General features: G+C 34.8%; 1 pseudogene; it reads right to left on the reverse strand.

The window, feature by feature from the left end:
- Nucleotides 1-13114: 13114 nt before the first annotated feature.
- LOC145269007 (5S ribosomal RNA) lies at nt 13115-13231 on the reverse strand (annotated as a pseudogene).
- Between the last annotated feature and the right edge of the window lie 270 nt (nt 13232-13501).

Here is a 13501-nt window from a genome sequence, read left to right on the forward strand (position 1 = left end):
TATTTGTTCAGTGTTCCTCTAGGAAAATTAAGGCCTCTTAACCAATAAGCTTCTTTTTCTTAACTACCACTGCCCAACCGACTGTAGCCTGGTCGTCTTCAAGTTTAATATAAACAAATATATGTTCAGTGTTCCTCTGGGAAAATTAAGGCCTCTTAACTAATAAGCTTCTTTTTCTTAACTACCACTGCCCAACCGACTGTAGCCTGGTCGTCTTCAAGTTTAATATAAACAAATATTTGTTCAGTGTTCCTCTTGGAAAATTAAGGCCTCTTAACCAATAAGCTTCTTTTTCTTAACTACCACTGCCCAACCGACTGTAGCCTGGTCGTCTTCAAGTTTAATATAAACAAATATATGTTCAGTGGTCCTCTAGGAAAATTAAGACCTCTTAACTAATAAGCTTCTTTTTCTTAACTACCACTGCCCAACCGACTGTAGCCTGGTCGTCTTCAAGTTTAATATAAACAAATATTTGTTCAGTGGTCCTCTAGGAAAATCAAGGCCTCTTTACTAATAAGCTCGAATCTAAGTCGTTCCATGAAAATCACTTTCACTTAGATCGTACGGAACCTTCACGTGGTCACACCCGGAATATCCGATGTCTTTCTAAAGAGAATTCTGACTAAAAAATATCGGGGAAACCAATGTCAACAATAGATGCTGATGTTTGTTCCATTCCACTCATCCAACTGGCAATCTGTTAAAACCCTTTTTCTTGCGCGCTCCCCATGACCTTAACAAACGGTGACTCAATGGTAAAAACATTACATTAAGTAGTAATAACTTTAATTTCTGTCTTGGGTGCGCATGGGTTTATTCTTCCGAGTTCCATAGATAACAAATGTTCGAAAACGTAATATTGGCCGTAAATTAAATTGACGCTTCGAGGATTGTTCAGGGGGTTAGGGTTAGGGTTAGGGTCAAGGGATCCATAAAAACAGACATGGGTCGCCATGAATGACTGAGTAGAAGAAACGATTGGATTGGCGTTAAATGGAGGGGAATGGCCAGAATAGAATTGGAAAATCTTGTCGGAATCATAGACGATCGCTTTTATCGAACAGAACCGGAACGACAGAGAAAAAATGGCGTTCATATTTGACTGTTATCTAGAACGTGGGCTTCTATTTTTTGCAAACGCCACTTTGCCGGAATCTTACAAAGGACGCTAGTACAACTTTATTGTCAGCGTCTTCTTTTCTTCTTCTTCTCTATATATTAATAGAATAGCGTGTGTTATTTATTGAGTTTTAAAATATGCTAACGAAGAAATGATTTGCGGCGATTTTAAACATTGCTCTTCTTTTATCGTAAATTGAACTCGTTAATAAGGAAAACTTCAAATAAAATAGTAAGGTACACTCGGGCTTGAACACGAGATCAATCGATCTGTAGTCGAATGCTCTACCAATAAGCTATACGTTCAGATTATAAGAAATCTGTTTTCTTATGAAGAAATGATTTGCTGAGATTTTATTATCTCGCTTGCAGGTGTAACGTAAAATACTTTTCTGTAAAAATTATTTTTTTATCGATAAGAGAGAAAGACTAATTTTAGAACAGGATTTTTTTCGATTTTCGATACTTATCGGATGAATTTCTGTATAAAACATATCCGAGAACACTGCCAGACATATAAATTAGCCTTATGTGAAATTTGGCAAAGATAGGCTCAGCCGTTTCGGAACCTATGAGGTACGAAGTCGCACAAACATAAAGTGACTTTTATGCAATTGTAGAGGTAGAGATTCATTTCACTATTTCCGAGTTTCCAACATTTACATCATAAAAGTTATTTCATGAGAAATCCAATTATTTTGATAAAACGTTCTTAAACTTCACGCTCTTTATATCTCTTAATATTTATTCACGATGTTTGGTTTGGTATTTTTGTAGCGGAAAATTGTTTTGTTTATTTTTAGCTTTCCTGAACATGATTGAATTTTGCAAAAAAAAAAGTCAAACCATCAACGTTTGTTTCATTTTAGATCAAGAAGCCGGCATCTTCAGACAGCCTCACCTGGCTAACCTGTCAGAATCAAACATCAAAAATATCAATGTGACACAAGGCTGGTTTTAATGTGAGAGGAAATCCAGCTCCATAACAAGGGACACTCAAATATCAATATCGGACAGACTGCTATCTGAAAATTCCACAAGAAAACTTCGTTTTTTTAAAGTTAATTGGTAACTTTGATTATTGTCAGAGCGTAAATCGGTTAACCCGTCTTGGGAAAAATAAAGAGCCTGTTCTATATAATCCATACATCTATAAAACAATAGGTATCTAGGAAAAGGCCACTACATATGTTATAAATTCCAAATTTCCACAACCTGGCAAATACTGGTACACGCTAGCAAATTTAGATTTGCAATTACAGAATATGATTCTAATTTTTTCCTTTGCTCTTTATTCTAACACTACACTAAGTTTACTGTGTTATTTCGCTACAGTTGATATTGTGTAGAACAATAAGAAAATCATAGTGAACAATGCATTCAACAAAATTTCACACACATTTCTAGATACCTATATCTAATAAGTTCAAAAGAAAGGACACACTTAGGGAGGTATTTTGGTGGTCAAGTCACTAAATAGAGATTAGCTGGTTTCCCGGCATAGCCCAGGATGTAATAAAGATTGACTGAAATACATATTCTAGCTGGTTTCTAGGCGTTGCCAGGGATGTAATATAGACACATTATGTTGTATATTACCTGTTCTCTTCTCCCTAAGGTAAAACAATTTCATATACATGCTGTAAATTACCTATGCTAGAGATAAAACATGAACAATACCAGTCCTAGGGTAGATAAAACAAATAATACAGAGAGATGAAAGATTCCTCTCCCCTAAGAATAAAACATATGTTCAATATCTGCTTTTGTTTTTTCATTGTTTATACGGTCCCGAGCAACGCCGGGTAGCCCTGCTAGTACATCTATAAAACTGGCAATGTGTGTGCGCGAGTGTACACTTCTTAACCTATATACTCAACGAATTTTTCATCTGTATACTTGAAAACTAGTATATAGGTCATTTTGAAAGTTTGAAAACGTTTTAATAGGTTTTCGTTCGAAACAAAAAAGGGCTTCTAAAGAGGTAAAAATTGAAAAATCGGTACGTGGGAGCCATCGGAGTTTATCTGTTTACTGACTGTTTCACGAATGCGCGTGCGTGAATGATTCACATTAGAGATTGTTTATTTTAAGTGTAAGTACGTTTGAAAACACCTTTTAAAGGCGTGGCACGCTAGTCGAATGGTTATCGTACTTGACTCAATGTTTTTTAGGTTTTGGTTTTGATTCTTGTCTCAGCTCGAGTATTTTTTTCTTTTTTACTTACAAGAAGTGAACTAATTTTTAATTTATCTATTGCGGACTATTATCCTCATCTTTCTTAGTTGTTGTTTCATGACATTTCGGCCAACTACTCCTCTGGCCTTCGTCAGGTGGTAACCGCGATTGGACAGTAATTGCTGTGGATGCAGTTGGGAGAGTCGGAGTTCCTGTCCCGTCGCTGTTACCACCTGACGGAGGCCAGAGGAATAGTTGACCGAAACGCCGTGAAACAACAACTAAGAAAGATGAGAATAATAGCCCACAATAAATAAATTAATTAATAATATTCATCTCAATAATAAATTAAAATTAAATAATATATATATATATATATATATATATATATATATATATATATATATATATATATATATATATATATATATACACACCATTCAGTACGGAAGAAGTGGACTGTTTGGATAAACCGTAATACTCAGTTTCTGTAGAATTAAAATATAATAGTTATGTGTATTTAACGGCTTGCTAGTAAAAGTATTCTTGGGAATAAATAAAATGAATTGTTCAGTGGATCCATAAAACACACATGGATCGCCATGAATGACTAAAAGAAGTCAATGAGGTGGTGTGAAATGGAGGCGATTGGCAGGTATGAAAAACCTGTGTCTTTCTTTTTCGTCTTCTTCTTATTTTTGTTATTATTATTATTATTATTATTATTATTATTATTATTATTATTATTGTCATTCTTATTCTTATTATTGTTATTATTATTGTTATTATTATTATTATTATTATTATTGTCATTCTTATTCTTATTCTTATTATTATTATTATTATTATTATTATTATTATTATTATTATTATTATTATTATTGAACTCTATCAAGGCAGTATGTCCTTTCTAGCAGCTCCATCCTTGGATGTACCTGGCTCTTATATAGATAGAGAATTGCATCAGCTGTGAGATATCTACTGGATTATTATTATTATTATTATTATTATTATTATTATTATTATTATTATTATTAATAATAATAATAATAATAATAATAATAATAATAATAATAATAATAATAATGGCTCAAAAGGAGCTTTCACACAGGTCATGAAATATCTCCCATGTAAAACCTATGGTGTTCCCTGGGAGCTGAGTGACAACAAGTCTCCACAGATTTCTAGCACTCTCCACCTCTTTCGATACCATTTGCAAATAAAATTGCGTTATCGCAACAGCCACTCACCATTGGTTTCTCGCTCTCTCCTCGGTTCTTGTATCCTCCTTGACCCTTCTCTGCTAATTTTTATCACACTTTTTTTTTGGGGGGGACGCTATGGGAGGAGACAGGTGAGGGGATATTATTATTATTATTATTATTATTATTATTATTATTATTATTATTATTAGAGCAGGCATTAGGAACACGATTGTTCAAAAAAGTAGTTCTAGGAGAGGAAATTGCTGCAGAATGCCGGATTTGTGGTAAGACCTCAGAATCAATTGCGCACCTTGCAGCAGGGTGTAGTGGACTGGCCCAGAGAGAGTACCGCAAAAGACACGATCGCATGGGACTCCGGATATATTGGGAGGTGTGTAAGAGGGTTGGGGTGAAGTGTGCTGGAAAATGGTTTGAGGAGGTGCCTGATGAAGTGAGAACAAGTGAGGATGGCAAGGTAGAGGTATGGTGGGACAAAAGTGTCATAACGACCAAGCAATTGGAACATAATCGTCCGGATTTGGTCGTCATTGACAAGGTCTCAAAAAACTAGCAGATTGTAGACTTCTCGGTACCCTGGGACATGAATGTGAGAGAGAAGGGGAATGAGAAGTGGAGCAATTATGCTCCATTGGCCTTGGAGATAAGGCGTATACACGAGGTTAAAACACAAATAATCCCGGTCGTAGTTGGTACACTAGGAGCAGTATCAAGTCGTCTGGAAGGACAATTGAAAAAACTACAAATTCCCGAAGTTTAAGGCGGCCTTCAAACCTCTGCAATTATAGGTACCATCAATATCCTTAGGAAAACCCTTGATCTTTGAAGCTCCTGGTTTGAAGCCGGGATTAAGGGAAATCCTCTGGAAATGAATCCCATCCCTTTCCAGAGAGACGTTCATAAGCGAAATCAGAATTATTATTATTATTATTATTATTATTATTATTATTATTATTATTATTATCATCATCATCATTATCATCAGTGTTGCGATATTTTACACCGTTTTTTGTTTGCTTTTTTTCATTCAAGAGCGGGCTTTTACACCAAAGCTAGTGAGCATAGCCAAAGAGTCAATTATATAGAAAGCACCTGGCGTAAGATGTTTGCTTTGCCAAGCAGGACTGACTTCTGGAGTATGGTGATGTCGTACTTGATTCCTAAAAGGTCCAATTGTTTCTCAAGTTCATCTGGAATTAAGCCAAGATCACCTATAATGACCAGCGCGATGGAAGTTTTACTTACTGAACAATCTAGTAATCTCCATCCTCAGTTTCTTGATAATTCTGCAGTTTCTCTTGTCTCGTAAGTTGATGTCGTTTGAGCAAGCCACATATTTGGCATTCGTTGTTTTTCTTTTTCTTTTCTTTTTTATTACAGAACTAAAATATCCAGTTTCCTGCGAGTTATCTGTAGGTCACACTAAACCACGAAATCCCAGAGAATGTTAAATTCCTCATTTTTCACTACTCATATTCTGGGTAATGCTTCTACTAGTGATGGGACGATTCAAATATTTTTCCCGATTCCGATACAATTACCGATTCCAATTCCGATTCTTTATAAATCTCTAATTATTTAACTATAAGATTGTTATTTCACTCGATTTATATAAATTAATACATATATAGACAGAGAGAGAGAGAGAGAGAGAGAGAGATAGAGAGAGGGAGAGAGGGAGGGAGAGATGTATTTGGTGAAATTTCAGGGCTATAAATTCTCTTATCCATGTGCACCCGATCCATGCATTGGGGTAGAATATGTGGGGTATTTGCGAGAAAACCTGTGAGGTCCCCTACCCCTAACTCTCCATGCTCAAGTTTTGGTATGTGTCGTAAATAAGAACCTGATGAAGTAAGTATATATATATATATATATATATATATATATATATATATATATATATATATATATATGCGAACTTCATAAGACTGCCACATCATCTGATGAAGGTTTCCCGTTTTTTATTGTTTGTTTGTCTTCTCCGTTTATGAAATTTATTAAACACATAAAACCGGGGTTTTACACGTGATAGACGAGAATCACGTCTGTATCCGAATGTGGGGTGGGGTGGATAAGGCAGGGGGCGGCGAGTGTGTTCGGCTGGAAAGTCGGGGTGGAGGCTGCACCGAAAGCGGAAAGATGAAAGAGTTTGGCAAGATTTACGATTTCTCGCCGAAGATTTCTGCAAAGGTGAAAGAGAAGGTGCGGTGGGGGGGGGCGCATATATCACGTAGGATTTGTCTGTTTGTCCGACTATCAGTCTATCTATCTATATGCACGCTCACACAAACATTACACCGAAACACACACACACACACACATATATATATATATATATATATATATATATATTTCTTGCGGTTAACAGTAGGCGAATGGATTAGGTCCTTGCTAATGAAGTCAGGGATAGCTTTTGTCGCCGGGTTCGAATCTATCGACTGGTGTTAATCGTGATTCCCGAAAGTATGAAACACTAGTGTCTGTAGGTATTTTAATAATTATTATAGTATATAATTATGTCAGCCTATTTAAAAAAAAAAACTTGTTTATATCGTTAAGCACTTTCAGTTGAATTAAAGTCGGCCAATATAGCTCTTATGTGCAGATAATCATATAATGATTAGATCACTCTGACAGACGTTAAAAAGCATTAAAAAAATAAATGTTTAAATTCAACGCCATTTCTTGCGGTTAACGGTAGCCGAATGGATTAGGTCCTTAGGTCCAGGGATGGCTTCTGTCGCCGGGTTCTAATCTATCGACTTTTGTTAATCATGCCATCCCGCACTAATGATTCCCGAAAGGATGAAACACTAGTGTTTGTAGGTATTTTAATAACTATTATAGTAAATAATTATATATATAGTCTAAAGAAGATTTGAATAAAAAAAACTGCAAAATAAAAATAAAGAATGCTGTTTAGATTCCCGGAAGGAAAAAACTATTTATTTAAATCTATCGCAGACTAAGCATCTACATAATCCGATTTCTAAAAAGTTTATAATGACCAAAGAGAGTTCATTTATGATGAAACAAAAAGGCCTTAACAAAATTGTTAAATAGAAATAGACTTAGCACTTGCATAACCCGATTTCGCAAAAGTCTTCAATTTTAAAACAGAATTTAACTACATAAGGATGAAAAGAGAAAGCCTCAACTAAAACTATCGATCCAGTAGATATCTCACTGCTGATGTAATTCTCTATCTATATAAGAGCCAGGTACGTCCAAGGATGGAATACTGTCGCCACATCTGGGCAGGAGCTGCTAGAAAGGACTTGTCCTGCCTTGATAGAGTTCAAAATAGACTTCGTAGCCTCGTAGGAGATGTCCTTTTCTCTTCGCTGCCAGCTCTATCTCACAGAAGAGATGTTGCGAGTTTGTCTCTGATGTATCGTTATTTTCATGGAAAGTGTTCGACTGAGCTTCAATCTATGGTCCCCCCTCGCAAAACTTTCACAAGAAACACTCGTCTAGCTGTAAACACTATCAATAATTCCCCCCACTCTTTATCTGTGCCTAAACCTAAACGTAGATTCCATGAACAAACCTTCTTTCTTAGAACTGCACGCCTGTGGAATTGTCTTCCGTTTTTCTGGTTTCCTGCTGACTACAATATGGTTGTCTTCAAGTCTAACGTAAATAAGTTCTTGATAAGCCGTTCCATATAAGTTAACAAATTTACCGAATTTTCATTACTAATGATTACTATATTGTCCAATTTGTACTGTACACTCTTTAACTTTATCCTCGAGTGGCCTCAAGGCCTTGATAAGTGGTGATGCCTGTGTAAAAAAAAAATGTGTAAATAGAAAACGGAGATCATCAGCTGCTTACCATGTAGCTGTTTCGGAGATTTAAAAACATGTGTGTGTGTGTGTGTATAGTGGGATAAAACGTGTATGTAGGTGCTCCATTCTAATGATTAGAATACTAACGGATGGACACTGTCTGCAAAATCATAACTAAAGCAGGCAACTAGCGTCTATGCAATGTACACAACTTTCCTTCGTCCTAACACTCTAGATTGTCATTGTATTCACCTGAAGTAGTGTTTAATAGTGTTTAATACTCTCCATTCTCGTGGCAATTGTTCAGTGCCCCTAAGGTAGAGGCTCAGCACATTCAGCAGAAAGTGCCTCATGGCTGGGTTCGAAGTTCATGACTGGTAAGACATGTTACACTACACTGATGATTGCGTAAGCATGAAACACTAGCGTTTTTAGGTAAAAAAGAATAATATTTAATTATAAGAATTAATATATATGTATTCATGTGTGCGCGCGTATGTGTGTGTCTAAGTAAAGTTATATGGGTTTTAGTCATAAAATAATAATCAGTTAAGATTAAGGCAATATATATATATATATATATATTACATTTTTACCCCATTTAAGGCACATTGCCACTTTTATGTATGGGGCTACTATGTGGGGAGTTGGGCAGCAAGATGTTGGTTCACGTTACACTTCTGCATATCAGTACAGCAGGAACTCGAAAGGGAATTCCAAAGTCTAGTGGTTCTGGGGAAGGAACAACTTGTGTGGTGTATTTACGTCGGAGGGGTACAAGTGCTAGCAGTTCATCAGAGCATTCACCGTTAAAATGCTTGTAGAACAGGCAGGAGGATGCTACATTTAGTCGATGGGACAGAGGTTGAAGCTTAGATGACAGTTCAGGACGTATCAAGTTGGCGGCTCTCTTTTGAACCTTGTTTAGGAGCGAGAGTCTAGTAGCAGATGCACCGGCCCAAATATGACAACAATACTCCATACATGGGTGAATGGTGGCCTTATAGAGGTATAGGATACTTTCGGGCTTTAGTATCTTTCTAGCACGGTAGAGAGAACCTACTTTTTTCGCATCGGTCCTGGCAATGTAATTGTTCCAACTCATGTTTCCTGTGAACGTTAGGCCGAGGAGTTTAAAAGATGTACTTTCAGATGAAGAGTCTTTGGCCATTGCTATTGGTGGTAGAGAAGGTTTCTTGTAATTATTGAAGGAAACAAGTTTAGTTCTAGCAGCATTCAATGTGACCATCCATTTTTGTCCCCATTTCACTACAGACTTTGAGAAAGAGTTTACTCATTAAGTAAAAAGCAAACTCCAAATACAGATATAAATATAATTATTTATATCTTAATCCCAACCAAATTAAAGGGCTCAATACATTCACTGACGATAGTAGGGTTTACGATGAATAATAGTAAGAACATAACAGTAAAGTAGAAATGTACAAATAGTTTTTATTATTCGGGAGAATACTCCAAAACTAGTGTGCTAGGTAATTCTTAATCCGCGGAGTTTCAAAGAATGCCAATTCTTCTCATCAGAAGGAAAAACTGTTAGCAAAATAATCAGATGGTCACGCTACAAATTAGCATTTCTATGTATGTGTTGGTTACTGCATAGGACGAAACTAAAAGTGTCATGAATTTTAGTCACAAAACTTAAAAAACATAAGAATATAAATATAGAAAACAGTTCATGCGAACAGTTCATTCAGAATTCAAGATTAAGAAAAAAAAACAACCGTATATAAAGAAAAATTAAGTGTAATGGAGGCTATGAGTTGCAGGTAAATTAACACCAACAGGTGTATTATATATATATACATATGTACAGGTGTATTATATATATATACATATATATATATGAGTTGCAGGTAAATTAACACCAACAGGTGTATTATATATATATATATGTTTTATTTTTCTGTAAGGTCTGACGAGGCTGTTGGATCGTAACCATGGTCCAACATCTGAAACATATGTAACCAAACAGATAAAACGGTAATAAAAAATAAAACACATATTCGCTCTGCAATAGTATTGAGCACTCTCTTCAGGTTTTTACTAATTATCAGTTTTACCATATATATATATATATATATATATATATATATATATATATATATATATATATATATATAGCTTAATGTGTAAGAGGAAAAGAGAGAGTTCAATTCAACAAGAGGAGACTTATCTGAATAATGCCAAGCTCAACAATTATTATTAGAGCTTATATAATACATTATTATTATTATTATGATTAACAGCAGTAGTAGTGTTGGTGTTGGTAGAGGTAGTGGTAGTAGTATTGTTATCACTTATTATTATTATTATTATTATTATTATTATTATTATTATTATTGTTTTGTTTTTACCACTATCATTATTATTATTATTAGTAGTAGTAGTAGTAGTAGTAGTAGTATTAGTATTATTATTAATTGCTATTATTATTATCTCCGTCATTGCTACCATAACCGTTACCATTATCTTCATTTTTATTGTTATTACCACTAACATTGACATTACTTTTATCACAGCTATTGGTAATATTATTTTTATTTTATTATTATTATTATTATTATTATTATCTTTATTATCATTCTCATTATTATAATTACTATTATTGGTATTATTACCACTTTTATAAGTAGTAAATATCTCCTTACTCTTCCACCTTGCCAACTATATGTATCCTGAAACCTTTTTCATCAAGTTAAGCGCACCCATAGACATTGCCATCCTATCCTCCGACCGCCCCTTATAATCACACTCCCTACATCATAACAGAAGAAACTTAAAAATATTGCTGCATATTACCTAATCAATATTACAACCTTACATTTAACCCCCCCCCCCCCGCAAAAAAAGCAAATTATAAGCGGTTTTATAGCCGCTATTTGCCGTGTAGGTTGCACCTGTCAAAAATACCACTGCATAGATAATAGACACCCCACAAACCGTTAAAATAAATTACCACGCAGCCACAATATACCCCCAATTTAACCCCAAAACATATACCCCTTAAACTCAACACTATATTAAAGACCATATACAATTTTATATATCATACTATATATAAGAAGCTTCTCCTTTATTTATTTAGAATTCAATAAAGGTTCCCCCAACATTCTATAATTTCACTTAGTCTTTTTCGCCCCTAATGAACCCTACGCTAGACGCCGCATCTTCTCCATGCTACCTAGCATCATCTCTACTCTTCTGATGAGAAGCATTAGGCTTCGAAATGCCCTGGCACTAAGAGTCCCTTCTATCCCCCAAATTTTGCTTGTATTTCATTATTCAATAAATGATCGATTCTATATCTACCAATATATAGTTTTGTGACTTCATTTCATACTCTTGTTGTCCTATTATATATATATATATATATATATGCATACATATATATATATGATGATTTGATGATTGCAACGTCTTGTCAGACGAGTGCCACTCCCTCAGACATTTAAAATCCATGAGCCCAAATGCCTGAGGGAGTATCCATACAAAGATGATGTTACAGAGCGTTAGCTTTGTACGACAGCTAAGTCTCTCTCTCTCTCTCTCTCTCTCTCTCTCTCTCTCTCTCTCTCTCTCTCTCTCTCTCGGTTCAAAATGTTGAGATCCAGCAACAAGCAAGAGCAAGATAGCCAGCAACAAATTAAACTGCAGACCAGCTTAATACGGGTACTGGTCTTTCGCTTTATGGTTTTTTAAATCAGAGATTTGCTTCTCCTAGAAAAGTTGCCTTCACCACGGCTTACGGGAGCCCTCTCCACCCCAATACACATATACACACACACACAAATATACACAGTGCTAGTTGGCCGTTGACCCAGAAAAAGAGTTCATTCGCCCTTTGGAGGGTCTTGTTTTTAATCCTTCAGGGAGACTAGCCGCCCTCCTCACCAAACAAGTCTGGTGGGGGAACCAGTTTAGTCGCCGGTGACCCGACCATGAGGCAGGTAGTACTGGGTTACATGGTACCAGTAGCATATGACATGACCTGACACAATATATATACATGCATACATATATACATACATGTGTGTGTGTGTGTGTGTGTTAAGATTTTATGCTCTAGAAGCGCTGGTTGAATTTGAATTAAATAAGATATGTATTATATACAAATACATTGAAGCCAAAACAACGGATTGTTACAAAATAAACAGATATTTATTTTGTTTGAAATTCATGTTAAAGTCCATAAATATATTTCGAAGAAAACCTTCATCTTCAGTATCTCTCTTTTTTTTTTGCCATGTGGTTTATGGAGCAGAGAATTATCAAGTATAAGTCCGTTTGGTGTTTCTAATCTCGCGTGACCAAACACACCGTTCCGAGACTTAAAAACTACCGTAGAAACACCAAACAGACTTATATTTGCCAATTCTCTGCTCCACAAACAACATGGGGAAAAAAAAGACATGCTGAAGATGAAGGTTTCCTTCGAAATATATTCATGAACTTTAACATAAATTTCAAACTAAATAAATATCTATATTGTAACAATCCGTTGTTTTGGCTTCAAACGTATATAATACATATCTTATTTAATATATATATATATATATATATATATATATATATATATATATATATATATATATATATGAAGGCTTCCATCAGTCTTGACAGACTATGGATACCCACTGTAAGGGTGCCTGCGCGTGAAATTTGTGTGGCAAGACTTGCGCAACCTCTAACCACGCCTCTCCTGAGTCAACATTGTTGCATACCAGTGGAAAGTTGAGGTACAAGACGACTGGAAACAATGCCGAGATAAGCGGAGAGCACATACAGCGCCTAGAATTCCCAAATGGTCACCCATCTGGTATTAGCCAGGCTCAACGTTGCTTAACTTTGGTGATCTGACGAGAACCGGTGTGTCAACGTGATTATGCCGTGTATATATATATATATATATATATATATATATATATATATATATATATATATATATATATATATATATATATATATATATATATATATATATATATATATATATATATATATATATATATATATATATATATATATATATATATATATATATATATATATATATATATATATATATATATATATATATATATATATATATATATATATATATATATATATATATATATATATATATATATATATATATATATATATATATATATATATATATAT

This window comes from Euprymna scolopes, chromosome 44 (genome assembly GCF_053919585.1).
Source record: "Euprymna scolopes isolate OS-2025 chromosome 44, ASM5391958v1, whole genome shotgun sequence".
Taxonomy (NCBI): domain Eukaryota; kingdom Metazoa; phylum Mollusca; class Cephalopoda; order Sepiida; family Sepiolidae; genus Euprymna; species Euprymna scolopes.